Source organism: Felis catus, chromosome C2, assembly GCF_018350175.1.
Source record: "Felis catus isolate Fca126 chromosome C2, F.catus_Fca126_mat1.0, whole genome shotgun sequence".
NCBI lineage: Eukaryota > Metazoa > Chordata > Mammalia > Carnivora > Felidae > Felis > Felis catus.
The window spans coordinates 150,201,220-150,229,142 of record NC_058376.1 but is presented as its reverse complement, the minus strand read 5'-3'; the positions used below and the strand labels follow the sequence as shown (position 1 = coordinate 150,229,142).

The 27,923-nt window shown below is 48.9% G+C and overlaps 1 long non-coding RNA gene across 7 annotated transcripts in view; it reads left to right on the top strand.

The window, feature by feature from the left end:
• Nucleotides 1–553: 553 nt before the first annotated feature.
• Nucleotides 554–27,923, top strand: part of LOC109491582 — an 89,378-nt gene continuing 62,008 nt past the window's right edge. For 6 of the 7 annotated variants that reach the window (XR_006585639.1, XR_006585643.1, XR_006585640.1 and 3 more), the window contains exons 1-2: nt 554–1,998; nt 27,338–27,569. This is a non-coding gene — a long non-coding RNA (uncharacterized LOC109491582). Of the gene's footprint in view, nt 1,999–12,903; nt 13,996–27,337; nt 27,570–27,923 lie in introns of those variants that run through there. The other variant, XR_002145052.3, reaches the window with a different exon arrangement.

Sequence of the window (27,923 nt, the reverse complement as noted above, 5' to 3'; positions counted from 1 at the left end):
ATGCATTGGATGGCATGCTTCTTGTCCAGCATGTCTAGATCATGGCATAAGCCCTCACCTGAACAACAGGTTCAGGGTTGGGGCCTGTGTCCTACTGACACCCATACATCCTATTGTTCCTCTAATAGGACCTTTCTAATGCCGATTTCTTCCCCCTTCCCTTTACCACGTTTCCTGCACTCTAGTTTTGGGCATAGGCTCAGTATCAGTAAGGGTAGGTCCTTCAGCTCTGTCAAAGATGAGAATGTACTCTGGTTCTTCCTGAATGGTGTGGTGGAAGTGAGAAATGTAAGTAGCAATGTTGGCCTTAATAGAGAAAAGACTGAGCTTCCCAGGAGAAGGGGGAATTCTGGGAAGTCACATATAGACTTGAATTGCAACTCTTCCCTGGGTCCCCAGCCTGCTGGCCTAACCCTGCAGATTTTGGACTTGCCAAGCCTCCACAATTGTGTGAACCAATTCCTTAAAGTCTCTCTCTCTCTCTCTCTCTCTCTCTCTGTTTACATACATACCTATGAGACACACACACACACACACACACACACACACACACACACACACATTCTGTTGGTTCTGTTTCTATGGAGAACCCTGATACAGAATGTTGGCAGGGGAAGGGTTTCCAACCTGGGTTGTTGCTTGTTTTCTTCTAAACTAACAAAATTAAATATATCTCACCACTGTGAGAATTTATTTCCTTCAATGTTATAAAAAAAGATGACTATTCCCTACATACACAAAATTCTGACTTTACTCCTTGTCGATCATAACTTTATTCTTAGGGTTCAATTCCCTTCTGATTCTAAGTTGCACCATAAAGATTTCTGGTATTAATTGACATTGAAGGGTCCCAGCTCCAGATAAGTGTTCTGTAAGCTCTAGGTTTTTCTCCTGCAATGGTGGGTTATAGGGGTGGTGAAGGGGTAGAAGGACCAGGGTGAAAAGAAGTCTCCTCACCTGCCACAACCTTTAGAGAGTGTTTGTGGTTATGCACCCCGCCCCCCCCTCCCTCCCCAAAGATTTAGACCTTCCCTAAGCACCATGTATTCTGGGAAACTGTTCTGGGCTCTGGGACTGGTTTGTTTCAGGCCAAACCTAGGAATGGGGATGATGTAGACACAAGAATATTTTGAGCCATTTGGTCTCATTTAATCTAGCAGAATTTACACTCAATTTGGGACTCAGAAGTGGAAGATTCTGTGTGTCCTAGAGATGCCAAGTTTTGTACAAATGGCATCACTGACATATAGATCTTGACTCGCCCTTGAGGATCCCTGAGAGCATGTAAGAAAGATCTCAGTAGCCAGACTTGGAAAAGGAGAGGAAGTGAGAGGGGATATCACCCTGTTGGCGTGTCAGGCAATCTAAACTCTGGTGTTTTCACAGCAGTTGAGGCTGGGATTTTCGTCTTCCTATCACATTATTTTGCAAATATTCCATGGAGCGTTTGTTCTAAATATCCTTTGATTTGGCAGAGACACCTCTGCATCACGAGGAACTGGCAGCTGGAAGAACTGAAGGAACCCTGCAGCGGGGGCTGATTTCTTCAATGCTCATAAATTCTGCATGCTGTGGAAACAACAAAATGCATAACAAACACACACTCTGAGAATCTTCTTAGGAACCCTTTTCAGTCTGTGCTTCTGCAGAGAACAGGGGCATCATCTGAAAAGTAAATAATCACCTGGGGTCCTAAACCCACAATGGGTGAATGAGAGACTGATGGGCTTGACTCTCCAAATTTGGGTCTCACTCCCTGGATTCCACCGGCAAAAGCCAAGTGTGCAGGGGGGTGAATGGCGGCAGGAGAGAGAAGGAAGAAGAAAGTGGTAATGCCAGTCTCCCAGTGGAGCCACTACTCTTCTTCGGGAAAAGAAGCCGGCACAAAGAAGGTGACAGCCAAAGTGAGCCGCCGTGACACGGAGGCTCCTGAGCTGGCCACTCCTTGGTTCGAGTCCGAGCCACGTGACTAGAGGTTTACCAGCCACGTGACTAGAGGTAGGTCATCTCATGCCTTGACCCTTAGTTTCCGTAGTGTACGATGACAGCAATAACTACCTCAGAGTTGTGGGCAGGTCGAGACCGTGTATGTGAAGAATATGGCACATACTAAGTCTGCATAAATGCTAGTTGTTGTTGCTTTTGTTTTTACCGTACGTATGGTTGCGACACCAAGGAAAGCTGACGGGCAGCCACTTCTGCCTTCCACGAGGGTCCGTGAGTCAGTGGCAGGGTGGGGCTGAGAGCTGAATTGGTCGTGGTTCAGTCTAACTAAAGGGTCAGCTTCCTGAGGCACCTGGGTCGCTTAGTCGGTTAAGTGTCTGACTTCAGCTCAGGTCATGATCCCCCAGTTTGTCAGTTCAAGCTCCGCATCAGGCTCTGAGTGCAGAGCCTTCATGGAATTCTCTCTCTCTCTCTCTCTCTCTCTCTCTCTCTCCACCCCTACCCCACAAAATAAATAAATAAATTTAAATAATAAATCTCTCAAAATAAATAAATAAACTTTAAAAAAATAATAAAGGGCCAGATTCTTGATAAACCATTGCCTCATTGATTGGAGAAACCAAACGTGCCCTGGGGACAGGTATGTATTTTGTTCTTTGACCCCTGGCCACCTTGCTCAGGAGAGGCAGCTGATCGCAGGACAGGCTTGTTTATCTGACCTCTGCTTATCTGGGCCATGGGTTTATCTGGACAGAGTCCTCACCTGGCTGTCTTCTGTCTTGTGTCTCTCCTGCACTCCCTTCAGGACAGAGCACCGCACCCCTGGAGACGCTGCGTCTCCGTTTAGAGAGACTTCTCCGGCCTTCTTACGTCACATTTCTCTTAGGTTATTCAGGTGTGTGTGTGTGTGTGTGTGTGTGTGTGTGTGTGTGTGTGTCCCCTAAATCAGATTAATAGGAGGTCTGAAAAGTAAAAAACGAATCAAAGACGGTAATCACTTCACAAAGAGTCTCTTCTCTGTCTCTGTCTCTTTCTCTTTAATCTCTCTGTTGTTTTGATAAACTTGGTGCTGATTCCAGCTATGGCATCATGGAAAGTCTTGGCCTTTCCATACTATCTGTGAAGTTTATATCAGGGCCATCTTTCCTCATAAGGTGGAGTTATGTTAAAGAAGTGAGCTACCCAATGTGAGACAGCAACCTGGCATACCAGCAAAGCTAACATATTTGGGTACAGGTGGCCTGAGTTTGTGTCCTGGGCCTGGGATCTGGACTAAATTACTTACCTGCTCTGAGCCTTAGTTTCCTCATATGTGTTAGGTGATCTTGGTTTTCTTACTTTTTGTATATGCCTCAGTTTATTGTAATATTTGTGTTCTGGTTGAAATTAGAATTGTGATATGTTTTCAAAGTTTTTTTTTAATGTTTATTTCTGAGAGAGAGAGAGAGAGAGAGAGCAAGCGGGGGAGGGACAGAGAGAGAGAGAGGGAGACACAGAATCTAAGCAAGCTCCAGGCAGCTGTCAGTACAGAGCCCAATGTGGGACTCGAACCCAAGAACTGCAAGATCATGACCTGAGCTGAGGTTGGACGCTTAACTGATTGAGCCACCCAGGTACCCCAGAATTGTGATACATTTTGAAGGTGAGTAAGAACTGACCATCCACATTGAAATGTTAGGTGATTATTTATAACTGTGCCTTGGAACGTTCTGGGTCATGTCAGGGTGTTAAGAAAAAGGCCAACATCTCATAAGGTTTTATATTGGGCAAGATTGAGAGGAACTGAAGATTTTAGATAAGGAAAGATAAATGAATGTTCCTTACCTTTGGTATCAGGAATCAGAGCATTGAAAGAATAAAGATCCCATGCTGTGTGGAGCATACAGCATGGCAATAGGTCATTCCTGACAGTCCCTGAAATACCCATCTAACCTAGACCTGCTCTCTATGTTTGCCCTGCTCAAAAAGGGCAACACTGGGGGGAGCCCGGTCGGCTCTTGATCTAGGGGGTGTGAGTTCAAGCCCCACGTGGGGTATAGAGATTACCTAAATAAATGAAACTTAAAAAAAGAGCAACAGTGAGGGCTACTGATGGCCAGGTACCTAGGATCAGTCTGCTGAGAGCTAGAGTGTCATCCAACCAGGCCACCGTCCCTGTACCAGAGGTGACCTGAGGCTGGGGAGAGCCTGCTGTTGGAGAAGTCCTGTGTTGGGCGGTAGGATTGTGGGGCAACGGAGAGAGTTTCACAGCATTCCCTGTTGGATGGTGTCTCCCAATAACCACTTCTGCATTAAGACCCTATTGGATGGGCCGTTACTGAGAATGAAAGGGTGCTGGACATGAACTCTGAAGGGCTTGGGTTGAATCTATGGCAAAATGTACTGGATGAGAATTCTGAGTTTGGTGAATGCCAGTGACCCTCAAAGAGTCCGAGTTTCCCCATAGAACTCAGCAAGTGTGATGAAGCTAAATTCAGAGAAGAAAAAAAAAACAAAACAGAGGATCTTGGATTCCAGGTGGCTTATTAAAAGCCTTCTTGGGGTGCCTAGGTGGCTCAGTCAGTTAGGTGTCCGACTTTGGCTCAGGTCATGATCTCATGGTTCCTGAGTTCAAGCTTTGCACCTGGCTCTCTGCTGACAGCTTAGAGCCTGGAGCCTGCTTCAGATTCTGTGTCTCCTTCTCTCTTTCCCCTCCCCTGTTTATGCTCTGTCTCTCTCAAAAATAAACATTAAAAAAATTTTTTAAAGCCTTCTTAAAGAAGGCTTCATTGCCTTGTTGTTGTGTGGGGGCTTCTGACCCTAGAGGAGGTACCCTAGTACTCCCAGGTATAGCTCCTTAACCCGGGGGTCCTTGGAGGACATATGTCAAAAGGGGCCCCAAATAAATACAAGAGAAGGACTTTGTAAACAATGCCCTTTATGCAACTTTAAGCTGTTGCAACAATTATCATTACATTGATCTTCAATGGAGTGTTTTTGTTTGTCTCAAATGGACAGAAACTACCCTCTGACAGGTGCATGCAAGTTCTTATCACTGTTCTAAGAGGAAAATTCTCCCAGGAATGTACTGTATGGAACCTTTCTTGATGATGCCATTTTCCTCTAAGTGTTTACTGGTAAAGCCCCTAGAGCAATATTATCCCCAAGACACCTTAATGTGGATAATATCCAATCTCTTATTCCCTTTAGAAAGGCAAACAATCTTGGTGGTTTGCCTGCTGCATGGTGTGTGTCACACTTTATCATCTTTACTGAGCACTGTGAGTTTAGAAAAAGATGAGATTTCTGTTCTAGCAAAACGGGAGACTAGAAAATCTAAAACCCTTCCATTACAAACCACTAACGATGCTAGATAGAACATTAGAAACATAATTTTACTTTACTTTAAAGTTTATTTATTTTGAGAGAGAGTGAGTGAGTGCTGAAGGGGCAGAGAGAGAGAGAGGGAGCGAGAGAGTCCCAAGCAGGCTCCGCACCATCATCAAGGAGCCCAATGTGGGGCTCGAACCCACCAACCCTGAGATCGTGACGTGAGCCAAAATTAAGAGTTGGACGCTCAACTGACTGAGCTACCCAGGCGCCCTGAAACATGATTTTAAATGCAAGATGACCTTACAAGAAAATGAAGGAGGTCATTAGACACTAGGGACGAAGAGGTAGAGGGAATTCAGGAATGTGAGTGAGCACTGATGTTTCTGGCCATCTGGAGGCACCTTTAACCACAGACATGAACAGAGGCAAGACACTCCTCTTTCTACTCCATGTGAAGCTACGATCCACAAAGGTCTACACTCCTAGTAAAAACATAAACCAGGAAAAACCCTCCTTGCAAAGGAATAATGCAAGGAAACTTGTCTGTCCCAGGTGAGTCTTGATTCCGAGTGGAGGGGAAAAGTATCCTCTGTGAATCTGTGGACCTGGGCTGGCCCTTGGGTGGGGTTGGTGCTTGAATGCCATTATTTGCAAGGTTGAAATAAACAAACTGAGAGTTTCTTTTCTGTTGAGATAGAGAGGGTGCAGGTGAGTGAGGGGCAGAAAGAGAGGGAGAGAGAAAATCCCACGAGGGGCAAGAGGGAGAGAGAGAGGAGAAGCAGGGCTCACCTGAAGCGGGGCTTGAACTCACACACCATGAGATCATGACCTGAGCTGAAGTCCAATACTTAACCAACTGAGCTACCCAGGCGCCCCCGAGCTGAGAATTTTTAATTTAACGTAGGCTCAACACCTGAAAAAGCAAATGGAGATCCTCTCCAGGCTCAAATAATGCCCCCTGATGGAATTCCTGTGATTCTGGACTCACAATAAAAAAAAAAAAAAAATATATATATATATATATATATATATATATATATATATATATGAAATTTACTGAGAAAGTCAGTAGAAACACCTGTATGGGAAAAACTCTTCTTCCGTTTCTCTGTACTCTTAGTGCCCCCCAATACTTCACTTCGGGTCACCAAAGCTGTGGGGTTTTCCCCCATACCAAGCAACTCTCCAACACCAGTGGGGTGTCCTACCATTTAACTCAATTTGGACACTATCTACCCGGAGATAACGTCAGAGCCCACAGGTTAAGGAGTCAGTCCCACAAGACTGCTCCCTGACCGAGACACTTCAGATGCCAACCACAAACCCAGGCTGTTACTTGTGCTTCTGACCAACCAACTATAAATTAGAGGTTCCTACAACCCCCTTCTTGGGTTCAATAATTTGCTGGGGTGGCTCACGGAACTCAGGAAGGCAGTGGGCTTCCTAGGTCACTGGTTCATTTATTTAAACGGCTAGAACTCAGGAACAGCCAGATGGAAGAGGTGCATAGGGCAGGGCCTGGGGACAGCTTCTTTCCACTTCCATATCATTCTCCCGGCACCCCCACTTACTCTCCAACCCAGCAGCCCTCCTACCCTTTCTGTGAGGGGTTTTATTTTATTTTAATGTGTATTTATTTTTGACAGAGAGAGAACATGAGCAGGGGAGGGGCAGAGAGAGAGAGAGAGAGAGAGAGGGAGACATAGAAATCAAAGCAGGCTCCAGGCTCCAAGCTGTCAGCACAGGGCCCCACGCGGGGCTTGAACCCACGGACTACGAGATCATGACCTGAGCCAAAGTCTGACGCTTAACCGACTGAGCCACCCAGGTGCCCTTCAGCTCAGTTCTGCTCCTCAGACAGTATTTGAATGCATATATCTATCACATACAACATTTGCTAAGCTGTCAACCACTCAAAGTGTGGTCCTTAGACCAGCACCACTGGCATGGTCCAAGTTTGTAAGGCAGATGGTTTCTCGGGCCCCGCCCCAGACCTGCTAAAACAGATCTGCATTGTAACAAGTTTTTCCCCAGATAATTTGCATGCATATTACAGTGTGAGAAACAATGATCTAAGCACATGAATTAATTTATTTAATCCTTAAAACAACTCTTTGATTCAGATCCTGACTCCAAAGCCCTCACTCCTTCTTGGAGTCCCAGTAGCCAGCAAAAGATGTGGCTTGGGGTGTTGGTCCTGAATAAACATCCATTTTGCTTTTTTTCCCATCTGGAAGATGAGGAGATTGCTGCTGAGGGCAAAATAAGATCTGGGGAGGGTCTACCTTCCAGAGGGTTCATGGGAAGTTGAACCCTGAGTCCCCGGGCTTTATTGAATTCAAATTTATGGTGGAACAGAGTACGTATTTGGAGTTCCTAACCCCAAAACCCTGCAACCACCTGTAGTCCTGGTTTATTTACTCAGTTCTTGCAGAGGAAGGATTAAGAGTTAAAGAAATCACCAAGGTTCGGTGACCCAGTCCTCCTTTGATAGGCGGTTGTGTTTATGACTGTAAAAGTAGGCACGGGCGCCCTGGATGTGGGGTACAGCCTTGAGAGCCAACGGCCAGGGAAGAGCCGGCATCATTTGCAAACTGGTGAATGGATCGCTGTGCCTGTGTTTCAGAAAGTCCTTGCTCCACTTGTGGGTGCCTCAGCACTTGCCCAGAGGGAATCATTAATCAGCCGGATCGCCTTAATTAAAGCTCTCCAATATTTCATTGGCGATTAATACCTATTTGCAAACAGCTGAAGTTTCAACCGTTCGATGCAATAAGCTCAAAACTCCGAGTCTGATGGAAATTCCATCAGCCCCTCCAGGGAAGAACAGTGCATAGGATGACTTGGAAAGCCTTCGGGGGACTTGATGTGCGTGGAATAATTATTGCTACTAAATACCATCACTATCGTCCGTCCTACTGCCATTACTTGATGTTAGCAACTCCTGCTGCTGTGCCCCAGGCACTGTGCAAAGTTCCTTTCCTGCATTATCTCATTTAATCTTTGCAACCAACCTATGGGTTGGTTGGGGTAGGACTTCCTACCCCAATTTCACAGATGAGACAGTTGAAATTTCAAAAGGTTAAGTAACACTCCCAGTAGCAAAACTCGTGAAGCATGTCATAAGTGGGATCTGAATACACTTTTAGTTCATGGCCTAAACCACTGCCTCCCAAGATTCTTGGGTTTTCTTATGCTTCTCTCACCTTTGGGGTTCCATGACATTCCCGTAGAGTCCTTCCCCACCCTTTAATTGGCAAAGGTTTTACATCTATTGGAATGTTTCCTGCAGGGAATATCTGAGTATGTCTCTATGTGGCTTAAACTATCAGGAAATATGTCACCTCGCACTCCTGTGCAATGGTCCAGAGGAAGGTGGGCATCGGAGAGGAAGATGGGTCTCATGACAGTGGCTCTGGCACTCAGCGTGGGTGGGACCAAGAAAGCTGTCCCCAGACATGACACTTGAGCGGAATCTGAGGGTGAATGGGAATGAGCCAGGGGGAGGTGGTTAGAGACAGTGGGGACAGTCAGGGAGAAGATGATTAGTGCCATCGAACTGGACTGCCTTCAGCCTGGTGGAGTGTGACCCTGGGCACAGGAGGGCAAGGAGAGGTGGCTGGTGGCAGATCACACAGGGTCTTGAATTCATCCGGAGTCCAAGCCCTTGGTGGTGGCATGGAAACCCACAATTACATTAGCTGCCTTGTAGACAGGCAGACTAGAGCACCAGGATAAGTAGGAGGCGTTTGTGGTAATTCAGGAAGCATTGGAGAGGGGGTGGGGGAAACAGAAATGAACACCCTTGGGTGTGATTCAGGAAATCTGATCGACAGGACTTGGCGATCGATGCACAGAGGGATCCGAGGATGCCATCAGATCTCTGGCTTGAGTGAGGGCTTGGGGCCTTTCAGACAGATGGGGACGGTAGGAGGAAGAACCCACGAAAGGACCTTGCGCACCCAACAGGGGTCTAATGGCTCCAGATGCCACTCGGGAAAATGCCCAAGGAGGCTTTCATGAAAATGCACATTTGAGGCTGGAGCACCCCTGCCGATCTGCATCTCTGCACTCCTCTCTGTGTCCTAGGTGAGGACGGCTTGGCAAGTAGGACAAAGCAAAACCGCACACACGTGCGCCAAGTGGACGGGTCCACAGATGCTGATAATTGGTATTCTGTCAACCAAGACGGTCAGCAGGGGGGCTTTTGTCTGTTTTTGTGGCATTTGCTTGGGGTGACTCAGAGCGATTTGAATGTCTCTGCCGCTTACAGATGTGGCCGCTTGGTAATGCATTCTTTTGTCTTGTCCAAATATTAATAAAAATACTTTGCATAGAGCTGTAGGCGCCCTTCTGGAAGGTCTAAGGGCTTTGAACAGGCTCTGGCTGAGGAAGAATTGATCTCTGCAGGGGAGGAAGCTATATCCCTGTGTCGCACATCAAGTCCCTCAGCTGAGGATTTCAGAGCTGTTGATGGTGAGGGGACTGCTTTTTCAGAGGTTATATAGCATCTCCTGGGGCGGCTCAGCTGTGGTATTGGGACCGGGAGCCTCTGACTCCCAGGGAAGCTGAGCCTAGAAAGATCAAATGACACCCACCTAAAGTGGAGCTGGGCTTAACCCCAAGAAGCTTGGCTTCTTCCCACCTTTCTCACCTAGTGAGGGTTTCACCCCTCACCACTTCTGATTTTGGACAAGGGGGTCCTGGATGAAGAAGTGGAAAGAAATGAAGAGGGTGAGGTACAGACGCCAGGGTAGATGTGCACTTTTGCTCACCTCTTTTATGTTTAAAACAGCCCCCAGAGGCAGATGCTCTCATTCTTGCTTAGAGACAAGAGCTGGACGCCAAGAGAAGCTAAGGCCTTGCCCAAGACCACACATTGAGAGCTAGAGCTGTGACCTCACCCCAGGGCTGTCTGATCTTCCCTTCTATTTTTTTTTTTTTAAAGTTTATTTATTTATTTCTCGGGGGTGGGGGTGGAAAGTGTGAGTGGGGGAGGGGCAGAGAGTGACAAAGAGAATCCCAAGCAGGCTATGTGCTGCCAGCGTGGAGTCCAACTGGGACATTCGAACCCGCAAACCGTGAGCTCATGACCTGGTCTGAAGCCAGACCCTTAACCGACTCAGCCACCCAGGCGAACCGTCTGGTCTTCCTCTCCTAATAAGATACAAAGAAGAGAGAGGCGAAGATCCACAGGGATCTGGAGTGACACTTAGGGTTCCTTGGGTAGAATGCACACAGCACCGCCGAGTTCTACCCGAACCCCAGGGAGTCACCAGGGCTCGGCTGAACTAATGGAAGCCATGAAAATGAATGACAGAGACAGGCCCAAAAGTGCCTCCAGGGACTAATAAAAGGCCAGCTCTCACCAGACGATACGGAAAGTCAGAATCTTAAAAGTAATGTGCACTAGTCGTGCCCGTGGATTGCATACGTGTTTGGCGCATACAACCTCGTTTAGTGAACACTGTTATCCCATTTTATAGACAAGGGAACTGAAATGTAGAGGCTAAGTAATTGGTCAAGATCATGCCGCTAGGAAAATGGGAGATCCAGGTCTAACTCAGGACCGGGCAGTCTGATCTAAAAGCCCAGCCTCTTGACCACCGTGTACTGTCACCTTCTGACAGCAGCTGGCTCAAAACCTTGCCTGTGTGGAGCATTCAATGTGCCCCCATTGACATCAGGGAGGAAGTGATGCTGGCCGGTGCAGCTGTCCCTTAACAACTTGAAGAATAAACCGAGCAAAGGAATAAGGAGAATTAAGGCTGGGCTGATCATCAGTCATAGGTGATATTATTATTAACTAAAAATACCCCAAGACATACAACTGCCCAACTATTTACAGTAATAGAAGATTACAGTACAAGGGTCGTATTTTAAAATAGCAAAATCAATAGTTTTTCTATGTTAGCAATGATCACCTATAAATCTTTCTTTGAAAATCTTAATTCAAAACAGGAATACAAATGTAAAAGTCTTAGCGGACAAGAGATCTACAGAAACAATATGTAGACAGACAACAACATTCTTAGGGAGACACGTAAAAGGAGGCATGAATAATTTAAGAGGTGCACCTTCCCCGAGAGTGGGAAGACCCCTCACTTATGGGTGTCAGTCATTCCCATATTAATTGTTGAGGTGCAATTCTATTAATTCTATGTCAATGCTTTGTGAAATCAAGATAATACATACACGTGGGATGACAATCATCCCCAAATTAATGGTTCCGTGCATTCCTCTTAACTATACCTCTAAAGCTAGGTCTTTTAATTGAGGTGACACATGTTCTTGGTTGAAAAATCAAATTGTGCAAAAAGATTTATAAAGAGAAACAACCATTTCTTGCTTCATCCTTCCGAGCCTGGGCCCCACTCTTCGGAGACAGCCCTTGTAAACACATTTAGCTCTTTCTTTGGAAAGTTGCCTCTGTATTTTTCAGTAGGTTTTGCTGCAATTTATAGACTGATCAATTTTGGACATTAATTCTTGACCTCCTGCCATGACAGATGAAGACTTAATTCCCCTCCACGGCTTCTCCATCTCTCCCCAATGGCCCGGGATAATAATGTCGCTGTTTTTTTCTCTGTGTTACATTTGTCACTTTTGGAGATCTGCTTGGACCTTATTTCTTTTTAGGCCAATAATAGCGACTTCCTCCTCTTCATCTCGTAAGGCGAGGTTTACATCCCTACAGATCTCCTACCCCTTTCCACTCCATCGTCGGTACTCCAGTGTCCACATTGTCAAGGCGGAGGACGTTTTTATTGTGTTCTTTTATCCCGAAGTCTCCTGGTTTGGTTTTAGGTAGATTTTAGAAGTGGGAAGTCATTAACAGCGATTGCGTTGTCATGGCTACGTAAACAGGGCTCACGCCAGAGCTAAACGGTGTGTTGTGAGGATGGTGCCTTCCCCGCACAGGTTTGTTTTCATTTTCCCCGGGGTCAAAAAAGATCTTTCCTTTGATTTTTCCATTGTCTGCTTTCATTGCCTCCTTCACTTCAAATTCTTATGGAAAGCAGAAGATCTCCCAAATCTTGCCCCAGGCCCCAGCCTTCCATCCCGTTCCTGTTGGGCTGGGGTGCCCATCTCTGCACGCCTTCTGCCCCACACCCTCTCTGTGGGCCCTCCTGTCTCCTGGGCACCATGTCTTATTGGGGGAGGTGGGGGCTCACATCCTATTGAATTCCTAAGGAAGGACAGATGGGAGCTAATTTTGCTCATTTCCACAACTAAAAATGACTTTATTCTACCCTAATTCCTAATGGTGTTAACTCTCATTGGTAATCCTTGTCTGAATCATTTACTTCAGTCTGGGCTGCAAACTGGTAGACTTTCCAGTTTTCTTCATTCCTGCCACATCTATTAGTTGGCATTCTTGTATAAAGGAGATTTTAATTTTTGTTCACCAACTAGTTGTAAACTGTTAGTCCTAAAAAGCAGAGAATTGCTTAGTTCTTCCCCCTCTCTCTCTCTTCTTAAAAATTTCATTTATTTATTTATTTTGAGAGAGAGAGAGAGATAGTGTGCAAGCAGGGGTGGGGGGCAGAGAGACAGGGAGAGAGAGAATCCCAAGCAAGCCCAGTTCAGGGCTTCACCTCATGAACCATGAGATCGTGACCTGTGCTGAAATCAAGACTCGGACACACCTAACCAACCGAGCCACGCAGGCGCCCCACCTCTCTCTTTTTTAATGTCCATTGAATGCATCTGTGAAAGAGAAAGCAAAAAAAATCGGGTTGCCTTTCTATGGGATTGATCCATAAGTGATCCACTGTGATTTCTGGATTTCTTCCTGTTTGGGAATCAGAAGGACGGGGGAGTCCCGCACCAAATGGATTCAAGTTCCAATCCTTTGCTTCAGGACAGGTAGAGAAAGAGGATAAATCTTAACTCCTGGAAAGCACCTTGGCCTCTCCTATGGCACCGTGCAAAGAATATACTAGGCACCAGCTCGACCCACTGTAATTCCGGCGTTTTAAAATTTCATGCTCCAGATGTTTTTAGAATAATTGCTGTGCCTAGTGAAGCCTTGCCTGCCTTAGCAAAGGGGGCCTTCTCCCCGCTCTCCCAGCAAGCCCTGCCCTCTCAGGGGGGCATGTGGAAAGGAAAAAAATCCCAAATGACTCTCCAGTCCTATTTGCTTAATCTGTCGTGTTACAGTGAATACCCCTGGGTTTGGAGTTCATTGGAGCTTTGCCACAAATGGAGAAAAGGAGGACATTTAAAATGTTTTGTAATCCTCTTGTCTCTTGGAGCAAAGATTGTAATTTCTGGTTCAAAGGAACTCTAGCACAGACAATCTGCCTTGTTTTGTTTGTCCCAGGGGGAAAAAAACCACAATGCACCCCCCCCCCCCACCGCGCCCCTTCCCCGTTCCTTTCCTGCCCTGTGTGCGCCTATCTACACATTCACCTACTCCTCCTTGGCTGTAGATTTCGTTCCCTTCTCAGCACAGGTGTGGGCTCTCCACTGCTGTTCTGGAGTTTGCGCTGGGCCCCGGGGGCTGTGGAGATGGGACACAGATGGTGTGGCCACATTCCGCCGTGGAGCGCCTTTTCCACACACTCCTGGGACAGTTTCTGGAGGCAAGTCCTAACGGCTCACAAAGTTTCCCAATCAGGAAAATGGCAAGTCAGAACCGAGCAGAAGTCCTGTTTACGAAGTGTCCTGCACAGTGTGGGCATGGAACAGGTCGTGGATAAAGGTCCCCTCCACACCGGCCCTGCCCCGGACAAGGTAAACCTCTCCTAGATCTGCGGTCTATGCCTCCACTTGTAAATGGGATTCATACTGGAAGTCTTTCCTGCTTATCTTAGGGAACGAGGTCACCAGAAAGGTAGAGCTCGTGATTCACATGACTTTCAATTACTTTGCCATTTTTTTTTCTTTCAAAACGACTATATATATATATGTGTGTGTGTGTGTATATATATATGTATATATATATATATATATATGCATTTTCCTTAATACTTGAATATGGCAAAAAAAAAAAAAACTCAAACACGAAAGAGAAAGTTCAAATCCTCCCATCCCGTGTTGGAAACTTCTGTTAATGGCTGGGTATACAGGTACTCAGACTTGTTAAACAACAAAATTCAACTGAGTAAAGTTTAAAGATCTTATTGGCTTTATTCAATGATTCATGAATCGGCAGCATCCAATCTAGCAGACAGAAAGCAGCTCCGAGGAGTTGTGTGCAAAACGAAAGCCTTTTATAGGCAAAAGGGAGCAGGAACAAGGAAGTTATACTAGGCAGAAAGGCAGGTCGGTTATTGCAAGGTCGCTTTCCTTTAGGGAGGGCAAGGGTCTATCGCTGATCAGGTGACTCCTGCTTGACTGGGTTAAGATCCCATTTCTGGGAGACCCAAACTGTAATTAAGTGACGTCTTGCTTTGGGTGACATGAGGCTTAGCAGAAGGGATTTCATTTGGGGCCTGTTGGTCTTGTTTTGAACAGACTTAGAAAGTGAATATTAAAATATGTGAAGAACTTCAACTTTATGACATAAATGGAATCTCTTTGATTCTGTTCTCTCTCTGGCAACACACCTTATTTGTTTTCCCTCCTGTCTGGGTAACCCTGCATCGTAGCATCTGCCAGAGCCTGCCCATCTTTGCGTGGCCTTCTGGGGTCTGGAATTTGGGCTCCTCTTTCCTACTCCCGGCTGGTCTGAGGACCTCACATCACACACCTGCCGCGACTCCCCGTGGGGCTTCTGCCGACATCTTTCCCTCCACGCTTTCCCAGGAAGGAGGACTGGGGACTGGTGTATCTGTGTTTTAGCACCTTTTTCTCTCCATGAGCGCAAACCGCAGTGACATTCTGAGACCATACGTGCCCCAGTGCAGGCGGGGGGCGGGGGGGGGGGGGTGGCCAAAGCACCAAGGCGCTGATCTGTGTTTTTGGATCCCCGCTCTTGATGAAGCACTTCCTCCCTTGTTTCTCAGAGAAGGCCAGTCTGTGAAGCTTTGAACCAGGTCCCTGTTCCTCTGCACCAGCCTCATTTTCTTTTCTTCCTGCTTCCACTTGTGATGGGAACATAGCGGAGGTGTTGCTAGGTGCCCCGACCTGATACTTACAATATCACTTAAATGGTGTAATCCTCACTATGCTCGCCGCCCAGATCAGGGTCCTGGCCGCTCCGGCGCCCAGGTGCTTTCTCTTCCGGCCTGCTTTCCCTCTGCCCACATTGTAGAAGCTCTCGTGGGCCACCGGTACCAGGAATCACTTAGCCCTGCGGCCACTGCATTTCCTACCCCGGACGTCGCTTCCTGGACACCCCGCCCTCCCCACAACCATTTCCAAAGAAGTCTTTCGCCCTGGAGGAACCAGCCTCTTGCCTCTAGCTTCTTGGTTCTTCCCAACTCCATTTTCCGGCATCCCCACCTCGGCCTGGGCCCGGATCCAGGCCCCGGAGTTCCCAGCGGCAACCGCCCCCCCCCCCCCCCCCCCCCCGCCGCAGCCGTGACACAGTCCAGAAGGGGTTAAACTCAGGCGAGCACCAGCTCCAGCAGTTAATCCGGGATTCTCGGCACTGATCTCCGTGCCTGTCATTTGCATTTCTCTCCTTTGTGCAGGCTTTTCTTCCTCCCTTTCCCCGGGCCGGGCGCCCACATTAGCATAGCGCACTCGGCGCGCCGGCTGCGGGGCCCCCGCTGTGCGCCAGCCTGTGCAATCTGCAGGCGCCATCAATTTTTCAGCGCTTTGCTCATTTCTCATTACAGTCAGGCCCATGCGGCTCCCCACTCAACACCCTCCTCGGCCGTCCTGCCGGAGCCAGGCTCTGTCACGTCCCTCCCCGGCCCTCCCGAGCATGCACTTGCTTGTTGAGGCTCCCACCATAATTAATCACAGTATTAATCCTGGCCAAGCCTGTCTTCCTGAATAATTATGTCAACACGCTTGGGTGCCTGGGCCCGGCAGAAACGTTACCAACCTTGAGCACCGGACGATATCCTTGCAGCCAGGACGGCCGCGGTGGGGTGGGGGGCTCCTTGCCTCCCCCTGCCACACGCTCACATGCACACGGGCCCGCTTGCACACACATGTGCACGCACACACTCACAAAGCTAAAGGCACCAGGGAGGAGTAGAAATGGTGGAACTCACAGCAAACAGCTTTTCTTTTCAAACAAGGAAACATGGCCACACAATGAAGTTATCTTTAGGTAGCAAAGTGGGTGGTTGTCATAGCGATGCGTGCATTATTAAGAGAGTGTTGTTCATCCCGGCAGCTAATCTTATAATGAGGCTGGCTCATTATCACGTTGTGGCAAAGTTGGCTTTTGCTCTCTTTTCTGCTGCGGGCCTAGGGTCCTGCAGGGTCCCCAGCTCCAAGCTGGATCATGACTCCCAGCATGCATCTTTTATTTGGTTACCCCATCCTCCTTCCCTGCTTTTCCCAGGGTGGCGGAGGGCGGGGGGCAGATGCAGGAAGCTGGGGCTGGGCAGGGCTCCAGGTGCCTTTGCCTACTACGTGTCCCATGGTTGGTCCCTCTACAGTTTGTGACACACGTCACAGCGCCTGAGAACTGTGTTGGCCCGGGTATCTGGGGCCTGTGTGAATTAAAATTCCAGATGGGCTTGCACACAATCAGCTCCTCTACTTTTCTTCTACACCTGCTTCTCAGACCTCCCCTGTCCCAGGAAACCAATCTAATGGACCACATAATGCATCATGGCCACCATTTAATGGGGATTTCTTTACTTCCTAGTGGTCATTGCAATTTTACGAAGCCCCAAGATTTATTAAAAGTCCACTATCACCTCACGTTTGGGTGTCTGGGACTCTCACTTTATGACCAGATATCCAGTTTATTTCAAATAGTTTTGGAGGTCGTTTGCCGTTGCCTTCTCTGGCAGTCTCTGTCGGAGTGTTTTGTAGATGGCTACAAAGGTCTATTGGGTTCAAGTTTATTTTCATGCTGCTTGTGATTTTCATCCTCCCCTTTCCTTTTCAATTAAGCTGCATCTGACTTTGCTCACCATTCGGATTAGGGGGGCATCCTCTACAAAGGGAGAGGAGACAGCAAAGTCACCTCCTGCCAAGAGTGCCATCGAGGGAGATGGTCGCCTTGGACTTGAGAGGTGAGCCAGGGAAAGGCCGTGGCTCGTACCTTCCTTTATTATCAAGTGTCACGCCACAGCGAGCACAGGTGCTGCCCTCCGAGGGACAGCCCTCAGTGGTGCACAGATATCTCCCGCACTGTCTCCAGCCCAGCAGATCCTCCGGGGGCTCCGCAGCCTGTGCTGTAGCGGGTGAGGCGCTAGCATTTGTTGGCAGGTTTTCTCAGGGCACAGTCCACCGACGTGAGAATCACCTGGGGACTGATTAGAAATGCACGTTCTAGAATCTCCTGGCCAGTTGGAGCGGCCTTTTCAATAAGTTCTTCAGGTAGATATGATGCACATAGAATACTTCTCATGAGCCTGTTTGTTAAATTTAATCCCCCCCCCCTTTTAAAAGTAGTTATAGAGATAGGGTGAGGCAGGTTCAAACAATGAAAAGGAGGAATAGTCCCTGGTCCCCAGGCTCCCTCTACAGGGACTCCTACATTTTTGTTTTTTTATGTTTCTTTCCAGAGATATTCTTGCATACATATGTGTATAAATCCCTTTAAGACCCACAAATGGTGGCATCCTAAATACACCGTTCTGTCACTTGCTTTCTTCACGATGCAATACATCTTGGCTATGGTTTCCTATCAACATATTGAAATCTTCCTCATTTTTTAAAATGGCTGCGGAGTACATTTCGTATGGGATACAGAACGTTTTATGGGTTTTGGATAAAGCTGGTGTCTGCTCCTAATCAGGCACCTTTCTTTCCTCAGGCTTTAAGAATTGTGTCTCAGAGATCTGCAACAGCTCCTGGGAACGGGGAGACAGTTGATTTCTCGTAAGCCCTACTTCTGACCATAGAGGAGCCTGTATCTTGGTTTGGGTTCCCCAAGGCAGACCCTCATTCCAGGATTTCTGTGTGGGTGGTTTATCTGGGGGGGGGGGGTGATCACAGGGGACGTCGGTAGGAGAAGGGGTGTATTTATACACTAACTTCTGGCAGCCACTGGTGACTGGTTGTTTGTGGGAAGGCGGGGGGGGGGGGGGGGTTGCTAAATTCCCCTGCGCTTCTGGGCTGCCTCACTGGGCGGGCGGGTTGTAGTGGCCGAAGAAAGCAGATCTCAGGCAGAAATGCTAGAAGTTAGGCAGGTGTGTGCTGAAATAGGAAGGGCAAGGGGATGTGATTGGGGTACCAAGAGTAGGTTGCTACCCAACTGGAGGTCAGAATTTCTAGACTAATCTTCATACTCAAAAAGTGCAATTGAGGGGTGCCTGGGTGGCTCAGTTGGTTAAGGGTCCGACTTCGGCTCAGGTCGTGATCTCACAGTTTGTGGGTTCAAGCCTTATGTTGGGCTCTGTGCTGACAGCTCAGAGCCTGGAGCCTGCTTCAGATTCTGTCTCGCTCTCGCTCTTGCTCTCGCTCTCGCTCTCGCTCTCGCTCTCAGTTGCACTCTGCCCCTCCCCCGTTCATGCTTTGTCTCTCTCTCTCTCTCTCTCTCAAAAATAAATAAAACATTCACAAAAATTTTTTAAAAAAGTGCAATTGAGGGACGCCTGGGTGGCTCAGCCAGTTGAGCGTCCGACTTCGGCTCAGGTCATGATCTCGCGGTCCGTGGGTTCGAGCCCCGCATCGGGCTCTGTGCTGACAGCTCGGAGCCTGGAGCCTGTTTCAGATTCTGTGTCTCCCTCTCTCTGACCCTCCCCTGTTCATGCTCTGTCTCTCTCTGTCTCAAAAATAAATAAAACATTCACAAAAACTTTTTTAAAAAGTGCAATTGACATGGATGTGGTACCCGAAAAAGACAATCTATTCCTAGTTCTGTTCCTACTGGTTGGTGACCTTGACTGAGTTCAGTCATTCAAGCTTTTGGAGCTTTACTGTCCCCATCTGGAAAATGGGGTTGGTAGTACCTACCTCTCAGGATAGCTTTGTGGATTGAATCGGATTTCTAGTTTTGGAAAAAGGGCTTCAGAGCTCTGCACGTGGGTGACTACTCTTATGGCCTAACATCTGACCCTCTGGGGAGGAACCCAGTTTGCCTCCTTCACAGCCTGCCTGAGATCACCAAATCACCCCCAGTCCCTGTAGTCACTCATGTTAGTCTCTACAAATGCCAAAGTCAAATTCAGACCAACCCACGTGGCACCAAGGTGGCAGCAAGAATAGGAACAAAATGTTTCCCAGGCAAATCCTTTCCATCGGGAGAGAAGCAAACCCTTTGATCCCATGGTAGCAAGACTACGTTGTTTGTTTTGCAAAAACAGCCTGGAATTTAGAGTCAGAAAGATTCTTAAGGTTGCATAGTTCATTGGCTTCGGGCATATGTAGCCTCTGAAACCCTTTCTGTAAAGAGAATGATGCTCAAAAGCTTTGTCAAATGAAAGCAGAGTGCTCTGCCAGTGGGATTTGGTGCGGGACCCAGGCCGTCCCTTGGGGTCAGGTCATACCCACATCCTCCTTTGCTCACCTCCGACAGCCCCAGGCTCCCGTAGACTCAGCAGGGGCTGTTTATAAACAACTGGTCTGGTACATCCCTTTTCAATGAGCAAAGGAAGAGATGGGGCCCCTTGTTGTCCTGTGTTGGGGCTTCTTTTATTTTAATTTTTTTTTAACGTTTATTTATTTTTGAGACAGAGAGAGACAGAGCATGAACGGGGGAGGGGCAGAGAGAGAGGGAGACACAGAATCGGAAACAGGCTCCAGGCTCTGAGTGGTCAGCACAGAGCCCGACTCGGGCTCGAATTCACGCTTAACCGACCGAGCCACCCAGGCGCCCCGTGTTGGGGCTTCTTTAAATGGTCCAGGGAACCCGACCGAGGCACCCTGGGCTGTAAGACCCCAATCATGGAGAAGATGAAAATGGCAGAGACCTTCATCCCTATGCTTTGATTCTGTGCTTTAAGGATACATTCTCGAGTCCCTTTTCCTCCAGCCCCCTTTGATCCCACCTTGAAGCCCAACCTGGTCTCTGGTGCATCTTCAACTCATTTGCTGTCAAGCTCAGCACATTCCTCCCCCTGTTACCCTTTGCTCTCAGGCTTATAAACCTGAGATTCCTGCCTCCCCCTGCCCCCAGGGACTGGCCTGTTGGGCCCACCTCCTTCCCACCAAGCCTTCTGCTTAGGGGAGGGGGATGGGATGCCCAGAGAGATGAGCCGACTTGCCTAGCGTGGCCGAGTTAGCCCCTGGTGCACAGCGATTTTGATCCCGTGTGATTCCCAGTAGTTGCAAGGCCACTGTTTTCAGGCATCTTCTGGTTGGCCTTCTTCTTACCCAAATTAGCCCCCTCTAGGAGGGCTTGGCAGCTCTCCCAGAGTCAACTGAATGGCAAGGGGAAAAACAAAGTCTTAGCTACTGATGGGCACATCTCTTTCACCAGGGGAGGAAGAAAATGGCAGAGGGATTGCGTGTTGCCATATGGGTTGGCAAGAACAGCTCTGATATTTCTATTGTAATCATGCTGTCTGGCAAGCAGCACCCCCGTCCCCCCCGCCAAGCCTCCGTTGCCTCTTCTGTAGAATTGGGATTGTGATACCTTCCTCCTTGGCTTGCTGTGAAGACTACAGAGAATGGCATGTGGGAAAGGGCTTTGGAAAGAGGAAGGCCTTCCAAAATGGAAGAAATTTCTTTATTATTGTACCTTGCTGATGGCTGTGGGGGTGTAGTTTCCATAAGGCTGAACATCAACCTCAGAGGGAGCCTGACATGGAGGGCGGAACGTGCCTGCAGGGAATCTCACCCTGCCAAGAGGGAGCCATGCCCTCCAGATGCCCGTGACCAACGGGGACAGGAGTCGGTATAAATGCCCCTGTCTTTCACTTTTCCAGTGGGATGATTCTGAGGCACATCTTTCGTATCCCAGAGGGTCCCCAGCATGATTGAACCCCAGTACTGCTCACGAGTGCACCCTTCATTGGCTTTTCTCCTTTCCCCGTGTTGCCTTCCCATTTTCCTCTCACCCTTACTTTCTGGGGCTCCCCTCCCAAATAAACTACCCATACCCTGGTCTCTGTTTCAGGGATTGGTTTCGAGGGAGCCCAATCTAAAACACGCAGCACTGGGCAGCAGTAGGAAGAGGGCTAGCAGATGTCAAGGATCAGAGAAGGTGAAGGCCTCCCATTGCTGGGAAGCTGATAGGAGGCAGGGAATAGAGGTCCTTGCTGATCGGCCCGGGGAAGGAGGCAAGGCCCTTGGAAGGTTGCCTGTGCTCTGTTGGCATGACCCCAAATGGAGCCTAAGGCTTCCAGCCCTGGGCTAATTTGTCCTCAGAGAGTTCTCTGCCCAAACCCAGCTGGGGTGGGAACAGAGCACACAGGTGTTCTGTGCCAGGGCAAAGGCTTGACATCTCAATTCCGTACATACCCCACTGAGCATTTGGGGCAGAATCTGCTGGGAATATGTACCCCAAAGCAGCGTGACAAAACTAAACAACAAAAGCATACCAACAGGGGCGGGGGAGCAGGAAACTTAGGAATGAACTTACTATGTGAACTTGGATACATTGAACTTTTCTGGGTCCCTGTTTCCCATCTGTAAAATCAAAGGAGGGAGGGGACTGAAAGATCTCCATGCGTTGTCCCAACCCTGAAATTCCTATCTGACTTTTCTTCACTGACCCTAGAACTAGATATACCTGGCGGGGATAAGTCAAGGCAGATTGGGGGTTAGCTCACGGCTCGTCCACACCATCTCCGGAGCATTACATTTTTACAGTTTCCCACCAGACCTGAGCCCCCTGCAAGGCTCTTCTACTATGGGGGGTCCTGTCCTGGACTCCTCCCCATCAAAGTCCTGTACCCCTCCATTAAGCTGGGATGCCACATCATGGAGCACTCTCAAACTGGACTTTGTTCCTTAACTTCTCTCTCCTACTCCACGTTGGAGGTTTATAGGTTTCTGGCCCTAAGCCAGGCTCAAGTTGGGGAAAGGGGAGAAACTTTAAAGTTTTGCCATTGAGTTGGACTGGACTTTCTTAACACTTAAATGTAAGATAAGGTACGGGCAAGGCCACACTCCCTCTGGAGGCTCTGAGGGAGCCCCTTCCTGGCATCTTCCAGCTTCAAGTGGCTCCAGGAGTTCCTAGACTTGCGGCCACATCCCTCCCGTCTCTGCCTCCGTTTCCACATGGTCTTTTCCTCTGTGTCTTCACATGTCTTTCTTCTCTGTTTCTGGGTCTCCTCCTCTTCTGACTCTTATAAGGAGACCTGCCATTGGACTTAGGGCTCCCGTGGGTAACCCTGGATGATCTCATCTGGCTATTCCTAACTTGCTTACAGCTGCAAAGACCCTTTTTGATTATCATTTTTTAATGACTGTTGATTTTTGAGAGATAGAGACAGACAAAGTGCGAACAGGGGAGGAGCAGAGAGAGAGGGAGACACAGAATCCGAAGCAGGCTCCAGGCTCTGAGCTGTCAGCACAGAGCCCGATGCGGGGCTCGAACCCACGAACTGTGAGATCATGACCTGAGCCGAAATTGGAAGCTCAACTGACTGAGCCACCCAGGCACCCCTGCAAAGACCCTTTTTTTAAATAAGCTCACGGTGACAGGTTTCAAGTGGATGTATCTTTTGAGGAGACGCCATTCAACCCATGACTTCTGGGATTTCTTGATGTCCCTGAATGTAAATGGTGGTGCTCATGTGCTTGAGCATGCCTGTGGAGAGACAGGCTCTCTAGGACCCTGGTTCTCTTATTCCCCCAGCCACTTGGGATTGAGAATGACAGCGTGAGGGACAGTGGGAGAATGAATGGGAGCCAGCGGAGTGCAAGACCTAGCAATGGTGCCCAGTCTACAACCCTGGCTCTGACCGAGCATCTCCCCCTCTCTGCGGGGAGTGAAAATGCTAGGAGGGCAGTGAGTGGAGGAGAGACCTCCTCTTGGGGAGAGCAGGAGGGGGAGGGGTAGCGACGGTCCCAAGAAGGGCGTTATAGCCCAACATAAGACTTTCATCGCTGGGACTGGCCAGTGTTTTCATCCTTCCGGTCCAGGCCATCTGAAACAGATTACCTCAAAGGGGTGTCACTCCAGGTGGGCACAAAGAGCATCGCCTGGAGCAGAGGGACCCTGTTCCAAGGACCTGGTCATTGAGAGGGCAGAGGGGAATGAGCATGAAAGCTGAGTTAGTCTGAGAGATTTTTCATCCTGAGGAGCCTCAAGAGAAGAGACAAAGGGAGGGCCAACTTGGTGGGGACATTCCCTCAGCAGAGGGCACCGAAGTATTCCTTGAAGCCCTGGGGACTGTAACACCGGGTGCAGCAGCCCTTAGGGACTCTGTTACTATAGCATTGGCCGTGGCTTACCCCAAGTTTCCAAATCGAGGCTGGCAATTATACCATAAGAGCCTGGCTCGTGATGCTCTTTACAAGCGGTGATCTTTCCTCAGCCCCCAAACCAGAGTGAGGGAAAGGTTCTGAGAGGAGGAGAGTTTGAGCTGTACTTAAAAGCAGCAGCCACAAACCAGCCACCAGCCTTAACTGGGCTGCAAGGTCAGGGCACTGGAAGCGGCAGAGGCACTGTTTCCTCTTGACCAGGGATTCTGCTTTCCAAGGCAGTCGAAGGCATGGGCCTCAGGGAGTCAGTGATTCCGTGAATTTGGAAACCATTTTCAGTAGGAACTGTGCCTCAGTTTCTCTCGAGAAGGGACGGAATTGTTATCTTCTTGGTCTGGACACAAGCGCGAAGAGTGAATGTGTTCGGGGACCAGTTGCGTGCTCCCCTGGGCTCGGGGACAGCTGCCACCGGAGCCAAAGGTACCCTTCCCACCACAGTGCCCACCCCCCGAGGGACAGGAGATGGTTCTGGGGCAAGTAGCAGTCATCACAGTCATTTTACAGAAAGGCTGCTGGTTGTGGGGCGCCTGCGTGGCTCATTTGGTTAAGTGTCAGACTCTTGACTTTGGCTCAGGTTATGATCTCACGGTTCGGGAGTTCAGCCCTGTATCGGGTGCTGTGCTGACCCCGTGGAGCCTGCTTGGGATTCTCTCTCGCTCCTTCTCTCTCTGCCCCTCCCATGCTCTCTCTCTTTCTCTCAGTAAATAAATAAATAGATTTTTTTTTAAAAAAAGGATTGTAGTTGGTTACCCCCAAAGTCAGAGTATGAACAGGATGGGCCCCTTCTCATTGTGCAGATACGCCAACATCAGGAAATGAAGAAGCCAACCCAGGATGGTAGCGGACATGGGAAAGATCTGGAGGAAATGAGGGGGGTTTGGTGAAGAAACGCGGGGGTTCCCTACCGGGACTGCACTGTACTATGGATTATTTGTCATGTGTCTCACAAATGTGGAAGAATGATATTGAAAAAAATGTCAACTGAGGTTTATAGTTTCAGTTACCTCCTTTTTGCCACAGTGGTTCCCTCCTCCCCCACTTCCCATCTTTCAAGGAGCTGGGGTACCATCCTGAGAGAACCCCCCAGAGCCCTAGAGCCCTCAGGGGATGGAGGGGACTCGGCATAGACAGAACACTCAGGGAACACAGCACAAGGGAACGCAGAGTGTTGAGAGAAGTCTTCTCCCAGGCTTGGGGAGGAAGGGAGCCAGAGGGAAAGAGATGGGAGCACAGGTTCTGATGGTCCTAGAAAGAGGGATGGTCGTTCTGGTGCCTCAGGGGAGCACCTGGGAAGCAGCTAAAGCCAACACGGGCAGATGAGACCCAAGAATGCATGCTATGTTCTGTTTCTTGGGTAGAGCCCTGGGGAGGTGGGAATGGCTATGGGAATGGCTATGGGACAGTCCAGCAGAGGGATTCATTCTGTCACCCCCACATGGTGTGGCGTAGAAATAGGGAAGAGAAAAGCTGGGCCTGAGGCAGCCAGATGATGGGAACAAGGGACAACTGAGCAGCAATCTATGCAGCCTGGTGGCCAGGGATGGTAAGATGGGGATGGCTTAGCTGATTCCGAAGGGACAGGTGGCTTACCAATTCCTTGTTCCATCCCGCTCTGCCCTTGCTATGCCGTGGCCCTGTGGACGTTCCCAGGAACTTGGGCTTGTTGCATGTTAGTTTGAGTTCCCCGAGAGCAGAGCCTGAGACAAGGATTCATGTGCAAGTAGTTTATTTGGAAGGAGATCCCAGGAAGCAGAAGTGAGTGAGTGGGAGGAATGAGTCAGGGAAGGAGGAGCAGCCGATAAAGGGGGCATCAATGATCAGGTTATGCCGTAAGCAGCTGGGGCTCTGTGTCTCAGGGGACCCTCTGAAGAACAGGCCTCAAAATTGTCTTCCCAGAGGACTATTAAAAAACAAAATTTAACCGAGTAAATCTACAGATCTAACTGACTTTATTCATTGATCCATGAATCGGCTGGCATCCCATCTAGCAACTGGGGGGGGGGGTCCAAGGAATTGTACAAAATGGAAGATTTTTATCGGAAGGAGGGTGGGGCAAGAAAGTTATTAGCAAAAGAGAAAGATTTTTCCAGGCAAGGTCACTTTCCCTTAGGGGGAAGGGCAGGGGATCTGATCCTACAGATCACCTCATCTTCCTTTGGGGGATGGAGAGGGCCCGTGTGACAGAGGACCTCATTGGCGCCAGTCAGAAAATTCCTGAGTGGTTAGGACTTAACATCTCTGGGGGAGGTTGGGACTGTAATTAGATTAGGGATTAAGCCCTGGTTTCATGACGTGGCCTAAGTGACGCCATTTTGGGCCCGTGGTTTTCTTTTAACAGGGCGAAGAGGCTTGTTACCTCCCCACTGAGGCAGCAGAGAAGAGAGGCACGGTGGCCCGTGCCTGACTTGGGTACTGTCAGTGTGTGTGGACTTATGTGGAGCTGTCCCCAACGACTGCCCAGGGGGACATGGTGCAGAGCATCCGAGGGCCTGCTGCACGACCCTGGGAAGGACAGGGCAAGAAGTTGGCTTGAGTTTAAGTTACCTCCCGCTGCTGGAATGAGCTCGAAAGAGAAATTAAGTTGAATAATAGAGAACTAAAGAAAGTTATATTTGTTAGACACCTGTGTTTGTAGACTGAGATTCTATATCTGCTTTATATAAAATATTAAGGTTAACTTATGTTAGTCTATATGATGGGAAGAATATAAATTCTGGAGTCAGACTAGCACTGGATTTGAATTCGGGTCCTGTCACTGAGTTGCTGGGTGACTGCGGGTTAATCACATCGTCTCTCTGACCTCCCCTCCTGCATGTGTCAAACCACTTGCCCTAAAGAGTTGTTGAGGGATTCACAATGATTCATGCGAAAGCCCCATCGTGGGTTTTCAATATGCATTTTTTGGCTAAACTTTAATTTTCTTTATGTGGTGCTGATCTGCTTATTCTTTAAAAAATTTTTTGAGGGGCGCCTGGGTGGCGCAGTCGGTTAAGCGTCCGACTTCAGCCAGGTCACGATCTCGCGGTCCGTGAGTTCGAGCCCCGCGTCAGGCTCTGGGCTGATGGCTCGGAGCCTGGAGCCTGTTTCCGATTCTGTGTCTCCCTCTCTCTCTGCCCTTCCCTCGTTCATGCTCTGTCTCTCTCTGTCCCAAAAATAAATAAACGTTGAAAAAAAAATTTTTTTTTTGAATGTTTACTTATTTTAGAGAAAGAGAGAGAGACAGAGTGCCAGCAGGGGAGGGGTGGAGAGAGGGGGAGACACAGAATCCAAAGCAGGCTCCAGGCTCCGAGCTGTCAGCACAGAGCCCCACGTGGGGCTCGAACCCACGAACCGTGACATCATGACCTGAGCCGAAGTGGGACTGGTCCTCTTATCCTTAACAGGTTCCTTTGTTATTCAAAAAGTTCTTAGCAAAGATGTTTCTCCTGGGTACGGTTCTAAACGGATTTAAAGGAGGGTGAACCCAGATGTCACTGTTCTCCTGGGGTCTGGCACCATCACACCTGGTAAGGGGGTCACTCGGAAGGTGGCCGTCTCCCGCCTCTTTCTGTCCACGCACGGCGCATGTTGGGCGAGGGCTTGTTTTCCAAACTGACCCTTGAGGATTAAGCATTTGACTTTGGTCTTTGTTTGGGGGCTGGAAGCAGCGAGTAAAGGAATTCCCTTCCTTTCTCCTTCCCAGAATCTCTTCCCACGCGCTACTGAACCTGGATGTTCTTCAGCTGATTACCACGAGTGGTGAGAAATGCATCTGCATTTGCAAAAGCCAAATAGACTGCAGTTGGGTAGAGCTGCGATCAAGGTCTGATAAACGTGTCGAGGTGGCCGCACTATCTGGTGCACAGCCCTCCTTAAAACCTGGCCGACTCAGTGGAAAGGTTCCCGCAGACAAAACGTCTGCCATCCTTGGAGGGGTGAGCTGGGCGTGTGTCGTAGCTCTCCACAAGGAAACCTAGGTGTGGGTGCTGGAGCAGAAGGCCCGCCCAGCATGGTGGCCTTTGCTGCAGCGGTCGGGTGGCACTGGGTTTGGGGCCACCTAGATGGACATCACGGTACCTGGGCACACTCAGAACTCCTGGCAGCCCCTTCTCCCTCACAACGGAAGCCTCGGGCATGCCATGGAAAGTCCTGGAAGCTCAGCTCCAGAGTCTGGCGAGGCATGACTTCTGACCTTTCTCTGAGCGCATTTGATCTCATCTGGTGTCCTCAAATTTCCTTTCCAGCCAGGGTCTGTGTCTCTGATCAGTTCTCTGGTGGGATATCAATTG